We start from the raw sequence: 6000 nt of genomic DNA, 5'->3' as shown, positions 1-6000 counted from the left end.
TTTTGGATATTATGTAAGGAAATTAAAAAGCTAGCCAGAATATTTTTTTTTGGACACACACACTCAACAGAGAGGGGGTCATATCCCCTGCAGTCAGAGGTCCAGAGTTCCAGGTGATTGTGGGTCACCCAGCATGGGGGACAGGAATTGAACTTTGGTGGTCCTTTAGGGCAGCAGCAAGTGCTTTTGAACACTGGGTTATCTCTCTTGCCTCCAGCTGCTATTTCTTAGTTATTCTTTCTGGATACAGAATGGATGAAAAGATTATTTCAATTATGTCCTCAGGTCTTATGTTTTCAGTGACTCACTTGTTCATTCCATAGATTTCCCTAGTGCCTACCAAGGGCAGCATTGAGGATAGTTATCTCTCAGGTATCCAGGGATGCAATGGAGGCAGAGTGGAGAGAAGAGTCACAATTTCTTCTTATGTCCTGGTTACTGTGACAGATGAAATCAACTCATTTCATCATGGTAAGAACTCATTGAAAGAGGTGCTGTTAATCTCAGGAGGAACTAACGTTTAGAGAGATTGATTTCCTCCAAATCACAAACTGATATGCAATAGAGCCAGGAAGACAAATCAGGCTTGCCCTGCATTACAATCACTCTCTCCCCACTTCACCAAGCCCTCTGAGCTTTGTGTGCCTTGAGCACTGTGCTAATCTGACCAGGGATCTAGAAAAGCCTTTATGAAAAAGGGACAAATGGAATCTTCAGAAGTGAGTGGGAATCCCGGAAATAGAGGCGGTTGTGAAAGGCTTTCCAGATTATTGAAAGAGCAAGTAAAAGACAAAGGCATTATGAGAAATACCATGTATGTGTGTTTTACATAGTTAATTTTATTCATTTAAAGATATTTTCCTGTTGTAAGTGCGAAGAAAAGATGAGAGGTGAGACCTGGGTGAAGAGTCAGGTTCTCTGATTAAGGTGGCAATCCAGGGAAGGTCCCATGGGGTCTGAACTGTACTGACACAGTTGTGATGCATAAAATGCACATGTTAAGTCACAAAATACAGATCAATTCTGTTTGAAAGAGCTATCACAGAATCTGGTAACTCTAAAGTTAAAAATAAATTTCTGAACAAGTAATTTCATTACAGAAGAAAACAGTTAATGTTTGATTGGATATAATTTAGATGTAGCTTTAAAATATTATTGCTACCTTGTTGCTGGAGACAGAACCCAGAACCCACATGCTAGTGAACAGTGCACCATTAAGTACCCTCCAGTCCTACAGGGAACTTTATATAACATGTATTTTCAGGTAAGGTACAAACTCATGAAAAGAGAAAGCACACACACAAAGATTAAATTAGCTTTCTGAATTTAGTAGTCAAGAATACAGTTCAAGTAAGAATAAATGTTGCACATCTGAGCATGGAATCCTTGACTTCCAAAATCTCCAAATGGGAAAAGGAATATAGACAACACTGTCAGAACATGATAGGGTCTTACCAGATCTAGAAAGTTCTGGTCTTGACATGAATATGTACTTGGATGGCATCATACATGTGGCACCATTGACGATTATTTATTGGATTCATCTTCCAATGAAGAACTGGTACCAGCCACTGCACAGTCTTCTATTAAAGGGCTATAGAAAAGCATAGCTGTCCCTGGGTGTGGCCTCAATTCAGGATCAACAAACAATTCTCCTGGGCAAAACAATTTCCTCATATTCTAAGTCATTACAAGCATTAAATAAAAGCTAACTACCTATTATCAAGCATGCTTCAATACAACTAAGGAATAAGATTGCATGTATTTACTTTTAAAACAAATCCCTTAATTTTCACACCTACATAAATACTGCTAAACATGAATGGAGTCAACTATTTGGCTGGTGGTAATGTCTTCAGACATCTTGAACATTTACACATTTCTTGGTATCTAATATACTGTTTTTGAACTGTTGTTATGTTATTATGAAACAACTTTCCAACAATAAGATACATTAATAATAAAAACAAGAAGAATATTTAATAATGACTGAACATTAAGATATTAATGTGTAAAATGCAGTATTTTATTTTAAAATATTTTTTCCTTAAATTATATTACATTTAAAATTAATTTATACCTGTGTGTGTGTGTGTGTGTGTTTGTGCCTGTGTATGTGTTGGGGAGGAGGTGTTGTTGAACCTTATGCCAGTGAAAGTGACGGGACAACTTGTGAGAGATATTCTTCTCCTATTGTTTGGGTCCTAGGGATTGAACTCAGGTCATCAGGCTTATTAGCAGGCACTTTACCTACTGAGCTATCTTGCTAGCTCTTAATAGTTTGCCTGAGGTATGAACATTCATCCAGCGAGTAGTTTCAATGGCAGGTTACATCTTAGAGAAATTTTCAAGTTTCTGTTGCCAGTTTCAGCACCAGGGAGAGTAATCTTCCTGGCTAACAGTGAACATCACAATACGGATGAGTTAATGCTTGGTGTCTCACTTCAAATTAATGTCTAGGCTCATTTTAATGAGTATAACATGATAATGACAGACACAAGTATAGGGGAAATATTTGGTAAATACTCCCCCTTCTTATCGCTGCTATTCTTGGTATATGGAAAGCTGATGTAATAAAAAAAATACTTAAATTTCTTTGTCACAGATACCCAATATATGTGGGAAATTAATGATCAGTTAAATATTCCTAGGATATACATTCTAAACTTAGATAGCATAAGATTGGATCAGCATTTCTCAATATTAGGAAAGTACAAAACACACAAATCTCAAGGTGGTTGGGCAGGTGGCATGTGTGAGGCCCTCTGTTCACACCTTGGGACTGAAGAAAAATATGAATTGAAGATCTTCAAAGTTCAGCAATGCTTATAAACACAAAGTAACACTTTAAAGAATAATCAGTTATCTTCCTGAGCATAGCTATAGGATTCCTGTGAATTAAAAGTTCTCATGTGAGTTTTCATTGAGACTTTTTATATGCTTTGAAGAATAAAGCAGTAATCTGTTAACTAACTATATTACATGTTATATGTGTTTCTAAATGGCAGGGGTAGGGCAGAGACTAAAACATTTAGGGAGTTAAGCTTGTCAAATTATTAGCACAAAGAAATTGCCAGATAGGGTTAATTGGTTGTCTACAGTAAGAATGACTGAAAAATCTATGACTAGAATTTCCTCATTTTAACCTTTTAAATGTAATTATTTTGATAGGGTTGAACAAGTGAAAAAACCTGACATTTAAATAAAACATGTATTAATTAATAACTATTCATTATTAGTAACAAATTTTGGTACTGCACAATTAATGTTGCATTTGGTTGTTTACTAATTAGTATGCTGATAACAAATCTAAAACATTCTGAAGCAACCAATACCTCTGATTCTAATGGCAGTATCTTTATATTGACACGTCTTGGTTATTATGCCAATTTAAATTTAACAGATGTCTAAATGTAATGACAAACTTGGAAAGCAAGCATTTGTAAACTCAATTACCAGAAATGATCTGTCAAATGGCCAAAATTTAGGAAATAGACAGGCAGATATTCCCAATGGTCCATTAGCGTAATAGCCTATAACTTTTCTCATGAGCGGAGGGGAACAAAGTTCTTCAGAGAAGTACAAAGTGCTTGCAGGAAGCCAAAACCAAAACCAAAAACCAACTTGATGCTGAGCTCTGACACCTGAGCAGCATGCCACTTTTTGTCATTAAGAGAGCCTGGCCTGAGGTTCATGGGTGATCCTCCTAACATCTGGCTTGCACATCTGGTAGTCAGACTTGAATTTAGAAATCGATAATAAAACAGCTACCTAATGAGAGTAATTTGTCCCCGTACCCAGGAACGTTATGCCGAGCATTTACATGAAACATTTGCATGCACACTGCTTCGGTTTATCTGTCAACTGACTTGAGGGAGTAAGTTAGTAAATTTAGGTCATAAGACACAAGAGCAAAGAAAATGTTTTCATGTTCATCTAAAATCATACATATGGAGTGTCTAATGAGTGCATAAACACCTGATTTAGTCTCTTTACTTTCAAAACATTTTGTTTAACCATCAAAGCATAGCATAAAACCCAAGGGAAATTTGTGTATAGATTCGACAAAGCTTTGTCTTGCTGTCCAGTATTGCCAGGATATTTCTAGGAGAAACTTGTTGACTCTATGTTGGTTCCCTTACCTCACACACACGCTCCAGGGCATCTGTCCTTCAGAGATTCAGGTTTCTCTTCCCAGAGAGCACTGGAAATGAAGTAAAGCCTTTAGAAGATGCCAAACTTGGCCTCTTGTTTATCGTTCATTTTATTATGTTTCCACGTGTTTGCCCAGTCTGAGATTGTCGTTCTACTTTGCTCTGGGAAGCCCTGGCTACCTCAACTGTCTTTTCTGGATTTGCCTTAACATTTTTGTCTCAGAAGTTTGGATTCTTGACCTTTGCTTCTCAATCACTGGCTCTGAACACTGAACTTGACAATATCCCTTCTTACAGCCCCAACCCCATGTTCCCACAATTTGTCAAAACCAGTTTCTTGTTTGGAGTCTACAGCCCTGCATTATTACCTGGCCTGCAGTTCTAGGTGACTGGTATCACTGTCTGACTTCAGTAGTGTCAGAATTGACATCACTCTCTCTATGCCACTTTGTACTTTTCAAAGAGTGATCACATGGAAGTTTATTGTTAACTCCATTCCCATTTCACAGTAAGAGAACAGATCCACACGCTGACGGCTACACTGCAGCGTTGAGAATGTCAGTCTTCATTACTATGCCCTTTGGTTTAAGAACTGTTTTTTTTTTTTTTTCTTCAAGACAGGGTTTCTCTGTGTAGCTTTGGAGCCTGTCCTGGAACTCAATTTGTAGACCTGGCTGGCCTCGAACTCACAGAGATCCACCTGCCTCTGCTTCCCAAGTGCTGGGATTAAAGGCGTGTACCAGCACTGTTCGGCACTTGATTCTTTTAAAATGAACGTTAAATTTTTTTTTTTAGCTTTATCAAGCAGGACATATGGTTTGTATTATTTAAATAGTATACAATCTTTTAAATACTGTATGCATAGTTAGCTACATATAACATTTCTTTTGTTTTGTTTTGGAGGCAGGGTCTCTCTCTGTAGCCCTGTCTGTCCTAGAACTTGGCTTTTACACTAGGCTTGCCTGGCCTCATACTCAGAGGTATCTGCCTTTCTATGTATCCTAAGTACTAGGATTAAAAGTGTGTGTTACCATGCCTGGTCATACAATGCTTCTTTAAAGTTATCCTATTCATAGCTGACAGTTTTTAGGATATTTTCCAAAGAACTTGTATTGGAAGGTACATAGTTACTACTGTGTAAAATATTAATATCAGTACATTTAATTTCAGGTTAATGCTTCTTGAGTGGTAGGTGGTCATAAAGCTCCATAGCTGACTGTCTCAGTTATATTAGCTATTTTATATTTACAGACGCTGCATTCTAAGTTTCCATGCATATTGTCACTTAACTCTATTCTGTGTTTTTGTTATTATAATTCCCCTGGCATTTTTCTTATTTAAAGATGATATATTACATTGTACAATTCCAGAGATGGAATCAAATCTGTACAACTATTTTTAAAAGTAGTTAATACTACTTTTAAATTCATATATATCTTACAGTGATTCAATATAAGATATTTTAAATTTAGGAATTAGTAGAGGTATTGAGATGACAAAAGACACCATGAATTTCACAGACACAGGTAGGAAAACTACAGAGGGATTAACAGAATAAGGAAGCAGAGACACAGAAATACTGAAAATTCACACTTTAAAAGCTGGAAACTATATGGAAAAGAAGGATATGGCATAATAATTAATAATAATCCCATGAAATCCACAGTTCCCTTTAGAAAGGAAACCAGGGACAATCCCCTATGCAGGCATTAGCTTTAAGTGCTAAGTCTGTTTACAGAGAAGGCAGTAACTAAAGATTTTAATGATAGTGAATAGTAGATAAATAATTTACAAGATAAAAGCTTGGCTTAAGCCACTGCAGTTTGGCAGATGGTTCACTCCTGGG

The sequence above is a fragment of the Alexandromys fortis genome, unplaced genomic scaffold (genome assembly GCF_014885135.2).
Source record: "Alexandromys fortis isolate MF-2015 unplaced genomic scaffold, M_Fortis_MF-2015_v1.1 scaffold_172, whole genome shotgun sequence".
Classification (NCBI taxonomy): domain Eukaryota; kingdom Metazoa; phylum Chordata; class Mammalia; order Rodentia; family Cricetidae; genus Alexandromys; species Alexandromys fortis.
Note: the sequence above shows the minus strand (reverse complement) of the source record.